Source organism: Entelurus aequoreus, linkage group LG15 (assembly GCF_033978785.1).
Source record: "Entelurus aequoreus isolate RoL-2023_Sb linkage group LG15, RoL_Eaeq_v1.1, whole genome shotgun sequence".
Lineage (NCBI taxonomy): Eukaryota > Metazoa > Chordata > Actinopteri > Syngnathiformes > Syngnathidae > Entelurus > Entelurus aequoreus.
The window spans coordinates 16,224,650-16,237,800 of record NC_084745.1 but is presented as its reverse complement, the minus strand read 5'-3'; positions in this window follow the sequence as shown (position 1 = coordinate 16,237,800).

The window sequence follows — 13,151 nt, the reverse complement described above, 5'->3', positions numbered from 1 at the left end:
TTTTTGCTTCTCGCTGGGAACTCATCGAAACACAAAGTTTTGTGATAACTTAGATACAATTATTCTAACAGTTCTTGTCTCACATAAGGATTGTGAATGATAGGCAACTTTCCAAAAAAGTGCAGTTCCTCTTTAGGAATCCTGGATCTAAATTGGATGCCAAAGTTGACCAACTCGTCGGATTATATCCTCATCCTTATACTATCAAGGTGAGAGGCATTATTTATGATCTAGAATAAACTTTCACAAGGTCCGAGGCGAGAAAGCAGCTCACCAGCTGATGTCATGTAGCCACACCAGCGAGTTAGCTAACTTTGATCAGGGCGCCGCTATAAATTATTTGTCTGCGTTAGCGCTTATAATAACAATATCACTAATACTTGGTTAATTTTCAAGTCACAAAATCTAAATTGAGTATTGTTGGCTCTTTTTGAACGGTAAATTAGCAGGATTTAAGAGCAGAATAGAGGACTTCATCGTAAGACTTAGACTTAGACTTAAACTTCCTTTTTATTAGGGGTGTGGGAAAAATTCGATTACAATTTTGATTCTCACGTTGTGCGATTCATTATCGATTCTCATTTTTCAAAAATGTATTTATTTATTTATTTTTAAAATGTATCAATCCAACAAAACAATACACAGCAATACCATAACAAAGCAATCCAATTCCAAAACCAAACCCGACCCAGCAACACTCAGAACTGCAATAAACAGAGAAATTGAGAGGAGACACAAACACGACACAGAACAAACCAAAAGTAGTGAAACAAAAATGAATATTATCAACAACAGTATCAATATTAGTTACAATTTCAGCATAGCAGTGATTAAAAATCCCTCATTGACACTATCATTACACATTTATAAAAAATAAAACAAATGAACAATAGTGTCACAGTGGCTTACACTTAGGGATGATACTCGAAACCGGTTTTCCCGGTTGTTCGATAAGAAAAGAACCGAGTCCTCGGACTCGAATCCCTTTCTGAGAACCGGTATCCGTTATCGAGACCACTATAGTAAAGAAAAAGAGTTGGTTCTTTATTCGAATCCCTCGGAACGAATCCCATCCCGACCAGAAATGCCCCTTGAGACATCACAAGAATTTACGTCACGTAGCTCAGTCATTAGGCGCAGATAGGGAAAGCAGGAAAAACAATGGAATAATAAAGTTCAAAACAAAAGGTATAATCCAATGAATAACTTTACTGAGAGATTTGAGCAGGGTACAAACACATGACGGACACTTTTACGACCAACCGGAAACATAGCAACCAGGCTAGCAACACACCTCCTTTACGGCAGCTGTCACAACGTTCTTAAAGCAACCGCAGCACATACATATATATACAACCTATACTACTACTGGGGTAGATCCTGCTGAAATCCTATGTATTGAATGAATAGAGAATCCTTTTGAATCGAGAACATTTCGTTTTTGAATCGAATCGTGACCCCAAGAATCGATATTGAATCGAATCGTGGGACACCTCAAGATTCACAGCCCTACTTTTTATTGTCATTCAAATTTGAACTTTACAGTACAGATAAGAACGAAATTTGGTTGCATTAGCTCATGGTAGTGCAGGATAAAAAAGCAATAAGGTGCAGCTATAAATAAATAGATTACTGATAAGCGGCCCTTTATTTACGTTTATTCACGAGTTAGAATGTATTTAAAGAACAGCAACATCTGTCTTGTCTCTCTTAATAGTTGTGAATGACAGGCAAAATTCCCCCCCAAAAAAGTGCAGGTCCACTTTAAAGGCCTACTGAAATGAATTTTTTTTATTTAAACAGGGATAGCAGATCTATTCTATGTGTCATACTTGATCATTTCGCGATATTGCCATATTTTTGCTGAAAGGATTTAGTATAGAACAATGACGATAAAGATCGCAACTTTTGGTATCTGATAAAAAAAAAAGGCTTGCCCCTACCGGAAGTAGCGTGACGTAGTCAATTGAACATTTCCGCAAAGTTCCCTATTGTTTACAGTGATGGCGGCCAGAAGTGAGAGCGATTCGGACCGAAAAAGCGACGATTTCCCCATTAATTTGAGCGAGGATGAAAGATTTGTGGATGAGGAAAGTGCAAGTGAAGGACTAGTGGGGAGTGGAAGCGATTCAGATAGGGAAGATGCTGTGAGAGCCGGGGGTGACCTGATATTCAGCTGGGAATGACTACAACAGTAAATAAACACAAGACATATATATACTCTATTAGCCACAACACAACCAGGCTTATATTTAATATGCCACAAATTAATCCCGCATAAAAACCCCTAGGTGTTTGTTATGCTAGCTCCTAGCTCCTAGCTACTAGCTCGAGCGGGTTATATGGACGGGATCCCGTCCATATAACCCGCAAATACAATTCAAACACTTGCACAACACACACACTCACTCAGCCCAAAGGACCGTTCACCTAACCCAAGGTATATAAAGCTTATATATTTAACCAAAGTTACGTACGTGACACGCACGTACGGGCAAGTGATCAAATGTTTGGAAGCGCAGCTGCGTACTCACGGTATCGCGTCTGCGTCTGTGTATACAAAACAAAGTCCCCCTGGTAAGAGTCTCTGTTGTCCGAGTTCTTCGATCTTGACTGCATCTTTCGGGAATGTAAACAATGAAACACCGGCTGTGTTGTGTTGCTGACTTCCCTCGCAAAATACTCCGCTTCGCAGCGACAACTTTCTTCTTTGCTTGCTCAGCTTCTTTCTCCATAATGCAATGAAAAAATTGCAACAGATTCACCAACACAGATGTCCAGAATACTGTGGAATAATGAGATGAAAACTGAGCTATTTCGTATGGGCTTCAATGGGGAGCCATAACTCTGTTTCACTGGCTACGTCACGCGCATACGTCATCCTCCAAAGGCGTTTTCAACTGGAAGTTTAGCGGGAAATTTAAAATTGCACTTTATAAGTTAACCCGGCCGTATTGGCATGTGTTGCAAAGTTAAGATTTCATCATTGATATATAAACTATCAGACTGCGTGGTCGGTAGTAGTGGGTTTCAGTAGGCCTTTAACTTCTGCGTTGTTAAAAACAAGCTAGCACTAATGTTAGCTTCCATTAGGCCAGGGGTCGGCAACCTTTACCACTCAAAGAGCCATTTTGGCAAGTTTCACAAATTAAAGAAAGTGATGGGAGCCACAAAAAAAATTTACAATTTAAAATGAAAAACACTGCATACAGAGCTTAAATGCTTTGTGCTATATTAACCAGGGGTCTCCGACACACGCACCGGCACGCACTTTAATGTGGACATTTGATGTTAGTGCAGCCCGCGAGTTTTGAATGAATGGCGCTTGATAGCGTCATACTTGCCAATCCTCTCATTTTTCCCCGGGAGACTCCCGAATATCAGAGCGTGATGACACCGCCCTCTACAGTCTGCCCTAACAGTGTACCTGCTTGACCACACGTAAGTGACAGCAAGGCGTACTACCTCAGCAACCACACATCTTACACTGACGGTGCCAATACCCAGAATCCCATGCAGCACTAATTCTTCCGTACTAGTTCAGCAACCACACATCTTACACTGACGGTACCAATACACATCTGACACTGACGGTACCAATACACATCTTACACTGACGGTACCAATACCCAGAATCCCATGCAGCACTAACTCTTCCGCTCAACCAACGCAAGGAGAGGGGGGGGGTTGATGTGTGGGGGGGTTGTGGTAGCGGGGTGTATAATCTAGACCGGAAGAGTTAGGACTGCATGGGATTCTGGGTAATGGTTGTGTTGTGTTTATGTTGTGTTACAGTGCAGATGTTCTCCAGAAATGTGTTTTTCATTCTTTTTTGGTGTGGGTTCACAGTGTGGCGCATATTTGTAACGTAACAATGTTAAAGTTGTTTGATAGGGCTACCGTCAGTGTAAGCTGTGTGGCTGATGAGTAAGTATGCTTTGCTGTCTCCTGTGTGTGCGATTAATAACAACATGCAACATGCGGCTGGACTGGCACGCTGTATGTAAATGCTATAGAGGACAATTGCTGCAGTGCAATCAGGGCACACCCTTTATCTAGTATTTATAGTCTAAATAGGATTATTTTTTCCCTGGGAGTTATTTATGAGAGACACTGAGATCCATAAGTCTCCTGGGAAAATCGGGGGGTCGGCAAGTATGTAGCTGAGCCGCATCAGAGTGGTCAAAGAGCCGCATGCGGCTCCGGAGCCGCGGGTTGCCGACCCCTGCATTAGGCTGACCATATTCTGAAATCCCAAAAAGAGGACACATATATGCGTGCCAAGGCCGGGACTAGGTGAAAATGTGCCAATGATACTTTAAATAAAGCATTTTTTCTCCTCTGTTGACAGCAGTGTTGGCGCTAGGAATTTTCAAAATGGGGTCCCAGCGACCCCATAAAGTCATAAAAATGGGGTCCCACAGTACATTTTTGGGGTCCCACTTTTTTGTAAGCGTTTTGAAAACAAATGATAAACATATGCATTATCCTGCTATATCTCACATTCTATATTGTGTTTTGGAAAAAGGTTGTCATAAACGTTACTTAATTCATTAAAAAAAATAATACAAAAGAAAACAAATGTGTATACATGTGTAAATGTATTCAGTTAAAATATTCATTCATGTTCTTCTTCCCTTCATGGATCTAAACTTTACTGCTGCTGGTAGTTTTTTCTATGTTTTTATTTACTAAGTTGTAGGTGTATTTATTTCAGTATAAAAGTGTAAAAAGTGTTTTGCTTCGGTCATGAAATGATGATAATGGTGTGCCAGGGCATACATACATTTTATATGTAACGCTTAAATCTCTGGAGTCTACATCAACTTCAGATCTATTCCTCATTTCAAAATGTTTTCTTTTTTTTTATGTTGTTTTTTTGTTTGTTTGTTTTCCGCCCTTTTTTGTGAAACAAAACTATGTTTTTTTTTACGGCAAACACACAAAATATGCTAAATCTTCCACCAAAAATATTTTTCAAAGTGGAATATTTGATGTGACGTAATCGGAACCTTGGATAGGTCAATAATTGGGGGGGGGGGGGTAAGGGGTAGCGGGCGGGTGTATATTGTAGCGTCCCGGAAGAGTCAGTGCTGCAAGGGGTTCTGGGTATTTTTTCTGTTGTGTTTATGTTGTGTTACGGTGCGGATGTTCTCCCGAAATGTGTTTGTCATTCTTGTTTGGTGTGGGTTCACAGTGTGGCGCATATTTGTGACAGTGTTGAAGTTGTTTATACGGCCACCCTCAGTGTGACCTGTATGGCTGTTGAGTAAGTATGCCTTGAATTTACTTGTGTGTGTGTCTGAAAAACCGCATATATTATGTGACTGAGCCGGGACATATACACAGTGCCTATAAGGCATGCCCCCAATATTGTTGTCTGGGTGGAAATCTGGAGAATTCGGGAGAATGATTGTCCCGGGAGATTTTCGGGAGTCTCCCGGGAAAATCGGTGGGTTGGCAAGTATGTCAATGAATCCACTCCCTCGCTCTCTCGCTCTCTGTCTCTGCCCCTCCCTCACGAATGCTGCTGCATGCACACATCTTCACAATTTAGTTTGTTATCAACCCCTTCTTAACCCTGGTCGTACATTGAAAATATACACAACCCTGACTCAAAATGCCGAACATTTTAGGCATTTAAGAAACCCCGTCCGGACAGCCCCGCAAAAGAGGACATGTCCTGGGGAAAAAAGGACGTATGGTCAGTCTAGCTTAGCACTTAAAAGCAGATCCACAATTCAAGGTTGTGGTAAAGCAAGCGGTGTTTTCCTTATTATTTTTACACTGTCATGGAATCTGACAGTTTGCTCTCGAGAGTCACAATTAGCTAGCTACCAAACTGAAATACTTTTTTTTTTTAATGGGCTCTTTAGAATTCTGACAGATTACAACACTTATTGTACAACATATGACTGGAGATATTTTCTCTTTTTAAAACAAGGACTTGAAAAAACGACTATCCAAAAATGGCCCGATTGAATTAATGGAGCTGTTATAAACTTGGTTTTGTGCCGCCGGCAGCAAATTAGCATGAGGACGCTAGCGCGCGGCGAGGATTAAGTGCACTGTTTAACACGAAACAAAGCCCCGCGCGGACGTGAAGGAGGGGCGTGTTGATGAAACGCGAGGCGACAGGTGTGGGCTTCCCAAGTAGCGACGGGGCCCCCCCCGAGTAGAAATCGACACTGTCAGATGTCATTGGCGTGAAGACGAGGCCCGTGCAGACACACACCTGCGTTGATCCCGTCGCCCTCGGAAAAAACGAAACGGTGAAATATTCATCACGTCGTCGGGCATGGAGCGACGCCACGTCGGAAAAAAGGAGTCGAATCTTTGCGTGAAAAAAAAACCCCCGTCAAACGACAGATCAGATTAGCTTCATTCCATCAGGTAGAGCACACTTTCATGTCTTTATCTGGCCTCCCTTGTTTGTACAAGATTGAACTTTAATCGAAGAAATGACTCCTGTTAATAAACAAAGACGCAAGATTACTTTCGCGTGTAATTACTTTCTTTTCCTCCGAGGGACACATTTGCCCGACGTAGCAGCTGGAGAGAGATTGGAAGGAAACCGGCTATGAGGTTTAAATTAAGCAATGCTACGATTTGCGTAAAAAGCGGCAATTATTTCATTCAGATGCTTAAAAGAAGGAGGCCGTGTAATCAAAGCAAAGTGTGTGTGACACGCTTCTACTCGGCGAGCGCTGCACACAAGAGGGAGACAATTTGACCGAATGTGCGCCGACACACACGCTGCACGGCGACGCTGTTGTCAAGCTGCGTTCGTCGGAGTGATTAGAAATTTCTCACAAAAAACAACCCCCGCTGTGACTTCACTTGGTGGTTTGAAGGACGAGTGGAACGAGGTAAATACTAACTATTGACAGAGGCGGGTAGATTAGCCAGAAATTGTACTCAAGTAAGAGTACTGTAACTTTAGAGCAGGGGTCACCAACCTTTTTGAAACCAAGGGCTACTTCTTGGGTACTGATTAATGCGAAGGGCTACCAGTTAGATACACACTTAAATAAATTGCCAGAAATAGCCAATTTGCTCAATGTACCTTTAACTCTGTTATTATTAATAATTAATGATATTTATCTTTGTGGAAACACTGATCATCTTAATGATTTCTCACAATAAATATATATAGAAACAGATAAATATCAATATGCAACACTTTATTTTTATATTTTCTCTAAGTGCACATTTTTCAAATTGAACATTTTCAAATGATCACTTCTAAGACAGTCTTGTGAAATCACAATATCCCATTTTAACTAGCTAGCCACTAACATTTTTTAACAAATCATGAATTACTTTGCACCATGTTTGTACAAATAATAACTTATGTAAAATACAAAAGTAAACCCTCAAATTTTTAAATCATGTCACACTTTGAACTGGACACCAAATCTGTTATCTGTTTCTTTGTCAGTTAGTGGGAAGCCTGGCATTGCATGCTGTTAACTAGTGTGTTGTACTCTGGTGTGTAACTTGACACTGCAACTCTGAGTGAGTCTTGCAGATGTGCATCAGTGAGGCGTGTTCTGTGTTTGTTCTTGATGAAGTTCATGTCAGAAAAGGCTGATTCACAAAGATAAGATTTTTCCTCATTGTTTGCGGAACCTTCTTAATCTTTTGGACATATTTTTACAGCAATCTGGCCTTAAGCTTAATTATGATAAATGTAAAATGTTAAGGATCGGAAATCTAAAGGGAACATCCTTTCGAATGGAATGCAAAGTGCCTGTTTTGTGGACAGATGGACCAGTTAACATACTTGGTGTTGTTGTCCCAGAAAATCTGGAAGATCTAGGCTCAGTAAATTATGATAATCGACTAAGAAAGCTGGACAAAATTATGCAATTATGGAAAGGGAAATCCCTAACCTTGTATGGTAAAATGTCTATTGCCAACTCGTTAATTATTCCTCAATTTATTTATTTGTTTTTGTCATTACCAGCTCCATCACAAAACTTTTTTAAGATTTATGAGCGGAGGGTCTTCGATTTTGTCTGGAACGGCAAACCAGAAAAGATTAAAAGAAAGGTTTTGTACAAAGAGTATGAATATGGGGGCCTGAAACTTCTCAACCTTGAAGCTATGTGTCTGTCTTTAAAAGCATCAATTGTTCCAAAGATGTATTTAAACATTGAGTGATACACAAATGTCCTGTTGGACAAAAAACATGTACTGTATCAAAATAAATTGTATCCTTTTTTACAAGTGATCCCCTCCCAGAGAGTCTGCTGGGTAACATGGCGGGGTTCATAAAGGAAACAATCCACTCATAGTGGTGTTTTCAATTTTATGTGCCAGAAAAAAGAGACGATATTTTGCAGCAGTTAATATGGATGAACTCTAATATTGTAATAGATGGAAAGCCTTTCTTTTGGAAAAATATGTTTGAAAGACGAATCATTTTTGTCAATGATATTATCAATGAGAATGGTAAAATTATGAAGTATGATGAATTTAGAGCTATGTATGGTGATGCTTGCTCAAGCTTTTCATTTTATCAACTAACTGGAGTAATTGGGAAAAGATGGAAACAAATAATTAATTATGGAACTACTAAATTATTAGTTTGTAAACCTCTAATAAGAAATTCTAGTTGGCAAAAAGGAACTAAAATAAATAGAAAAATATATAATTTTTATTTAATAAAGAAACATTTGAAGGCTGCCTCATACAACACAAATGGAAAATGGGAGGACTTTTTTGACTGCCCGTTGCCATGGGATGCCATATTCAAACTAATCTATAAAACCACTATCGATGTGCAAAATCGTTATTTTCAAATTAAAAGTATTTATAACTTCTTACCCACAGGGAAAATGTTAAAATTATGGAATATGACAGAGTCAGATGATTGCCTATTTTGTTGTCAGGACCCTGAATCCACCCTGCATTTGTTTTGGTATTGTCATATTGTGTCTTTGTTTTGGGTAGAAGTTGAAAAAATGTGTTTAAGGATTGGTTTGTTTATGAAGCTTAATGTGGTTTCTGTTATTTTAGGAGAGTTCATTGACAATCATGATTTAGTCAATTTAATTACAGTACTCGGTAAAATGTTTATTTTTAAGGCCAAAAACAGATATTCACTTAGTATTACTTTCTTTAAAACATTTATTCAGTATTTTCTAAATTTAGAACATGGTTGAAAACGATAATGATGCCAAAAAACATTAAAAAAAAGATGAGAAGTCCTCAAAGGCTTATTTTGAAAGTATAATTATGTTTATAGATTATATGATATCTGTTGTTGTGTTCCCTAATTTGAGTGACCTGGACATAATCTGGACTGTACATAAATGCTTATTTTGAAAATGTAATTTTGTTTATAAATTATATGCAATCTGTTGTGTTCCCTAATTTTTTTCTGTGTACATGAATGAAGGTGTGTGTTGCTGAGTCCGACTTGGACATTATCTGGACTGGGCCTGGTTTTAAAAACCCTTTAAACAAATCTAATTTCATTGACAACCTGGTCTGTTGAAGATAAGGCCCTTTTTTAAAAAATAAAATAAAATAAGATGTATAAATAAAAAACATTTTCTTGGATAAAAAAGAAAGTAAAACAATATAAAAATATTTACATAAAAAATAGTAATTAATGAAAATGTTAGTGGACCAGCAGCCTATACAATCATGTGTGCTTCAGGGACTGTGTCCCTTGCAGATGTGTTGTCTATGTTGTGGGAACCAGAATATTGGTAGCAGAAAGAAATAACCCCTTTTGTGTGAGTGGGTGTGGATGAGTGTGCATGGGGGAGGTTGTTTGGGTTGATGCACTGATTGAAAGTGTATCTTGTGTTTTTTCTATGTAGATTTAATTTAAAAAAAAAATATATATATATATACTTTTTTATTTTATTTTTTTTAGAACAGGCCCGCGGGCGACTCATCTGGTCCTTACGGGCAACCTGGTGCCCGTGGGCACCGCGTTGGTGACCCCTGCTTTAGAGATTTATTACTCAAGTAAAAGTGAGGAGTAGTCACCCAAATATTTACTTCAGTAAAAGTAAAAAGTATGTTGTGAAAAAACTACTCAAGTATTGAGTAACTGATGAGTAACATACACACACACATATTATATATATATATATATATATATATATATATATATATATATATATATATATATATATATATATTTTTATATATATATATATATATATATAATATATATATATATATGTATGTATATATATATATATAATATATATATATATATATATATATATATATATATATGTATGTATATATATATATATATATATATATATATATATATGTATATATAATATATATATATATATATATTATATATATATATATATGTATGTATATATATATATATATATATATATATATATATATATATATATATATATATATATATATATATATATGTATATGTATATATATATATATATATATATATTATATATATATATATAATATATATGTATATGTATATGTATATATATATATATATATATATATATATATATATATATATATGTATATATATATATATATATATATATATATATATATAATATATATATATATATATATATATATATATATATATATATATAATACTACGTTCAAAAGTTTGGGGTCACCCAAAAAATTTTGTGGAATAGCCTTCATTTCTAAGAACAAGAATAGACTGTCGAGTTTCAGATGAAAGTTCTCTTTTTCTGGCCATTTTGAGCGTTTAGTTGACCCCACAAATGTGATGCTCCAGAAACTCAATCTGCTCAAAGGAAGGTCAGTTTTGTAGCTTCTGTAACGAGCTAAACTGTTTTCAGATGTGTGAACATGATTGCACAAGGGTTTTTCTAATCATCAATTAGCCTTTTAATGAATACACACACATGTTTAACATATTGATTCCTTTCTTTCATGAAGACAATAATATACGTTGGTGTACTTACCTGATTCTGATGACTTGCATTGATTGGAATCAGACAGCAGTGCTGATACCGTCCATGTTTTCAAATGGAGGAGAAAAAAAGTTCCTCCTTTCTGTCTAATACCACATGAAAGTGGTTGGTTTTGGCATCTTATTTGTCCAGCTTCCATATTCGTTTTTATACACTTTACAAGAAATACATTGGCGGCAAACTCCGTAGCTTGCTAGCTTTGTTTGCGCTGGCTTTCGGAGACTCTTATTTTGTTAGCGCAGGCGCGATGGAGCGGCACTTTTATTGTGAAGACAGGAACTGTGCAGTCAGTCTTTAGGCTTTTGACGGGAAGTACGGTTGAAATAAAAAAGTGTCTTTTTTCCTTCACACTTTTGATTGATTGATTGGAACTTTTATTAGTAGATTGCACAGTACAGTACATATTCCGTACACTTGACCACTAAATGGTAACACCCTAATAAGTTTTTCAACTTGTTTAAGTCAAGTCACGTGACCGCCTGGCTCTGTTTGATTGGTCCAACGTCACCAGTGACTGCATCTGATTGGTGGAACGGAGTGAAACCGTCACCAGTGACTGCATCTGATTGGTGGAACGGAGTGAAACGTCACTAGTGACTGTATTTAGTGAAACGCAGGCACTTTGAAGGTCTGTCTGACAGACCGAAACAAACAAAGCGTGCATTAACAGATCGATAAAAATCAGTAGCGAGTAGCGAGCTGAATGTAGATAAAAGTAGCGGAGTAAAAGTAGCGTTTCTTCTCTATAAATATACTCAAGTAAAAGTATGTTGCATTAAAGCTACTCTTAGAAGTACAATTTATCCCAAAAGTTACTCAAGTAGATGTAACGGAGTAAATGTAGCGCGTTACTACCCACCTCTATTGATTTTGTTACTTGCTGTAAACGTCGTCGGCGACGCACCCTTTTTGTAGTTATTAGCCTCACCTTGAACCGAAACTAATGCTAACAGGCTAACGCTAAAGACCCTTGTGTTCGTGTTGTATAAACACTGACATTTATGTAGTTATTTATAGATGAAATGGACCTCATGAGCTCATCATGTTTCGTTCAATAGTCACAAAACTTTGACTATGACATTGTTACTAGGGGTGTGGAAAAAATCGATTCGGATTCAAATCACCATTCTCAGGTTGTAGGATTCAGCATCGATTCTCATTTTTCAAAAATCGATTTTATTTGTATTTTATTTTATTTTATTTTATTTTATTTTATTTTATTTTATTATATTTTATTTTATTTTATTTTTATTTTTTTTATTTTTTTATTTTTTTATTAATCAATCCAACAAAACAATACACAGGAATACCATAACAATTCAATCCAATTCCAAAACCAAACCCGACCCAGCAACACTCAGAACAGCAATAAACAGAGCAATTGAGAGGAGACACAAACACGACACAGAACAATCCAAAAGTAGTGAAACAAAAATGAATATTATCAACAACAGTATCAATATTAGTTACAATTTTAACATAGCAGTAATTCAAAATCCCTCATTGACATTATAATTAGACATTTATATTAAAAAAATAAAATAAAATGAAATAAAAATTAACAATAGTGTCACAGTGCTTACACTTGCATCGCATCTCATAAGCTTGACAACACACTGTGTCCAATATTTTCACAAAGATAAAATAAGTCATATTTTTGGTTCATTTAATAGTTAAAACAAATTTACATTATTGCAATCAGTGGATTTGACAAAAATCTACTTCTCTGCTTGCATGTCAGCAGACTGGGGGTAGATCCTGCTGAAATCCTATGTATTGAATGAATAGAGAATTGTTTTGAATCGGAAAAATATATTTTTTGAATCGAGAATCGCCTTGAATCGAAAAAAATCGATTTGTAATCGAATCGTGACCCCAAGAATCGATATTGAATCGAATCGTGGGACACCCAAAGATTCGCAGCCCTAATTGCAACATGCTGTAAAAGTCGTCAGTGTTGCGCCATTTTTGGAGTTATTGGCCTCGCCTTGAACCGAATGCTAATGCTAACAGGCTAACGCTAAACGCCCTTGTGTTGGTGTTGTTCAAACACTGACATTTATGTAGTTATTTATAGATGGAATGGACCCCATGAGTTCATCATGTTTCGTTCAATAGTCACACAACTTTGACTATGACATTGTAACATGCTGTAAAAGTCGTCAGTGTTGCGCCATTTTTGGAGTT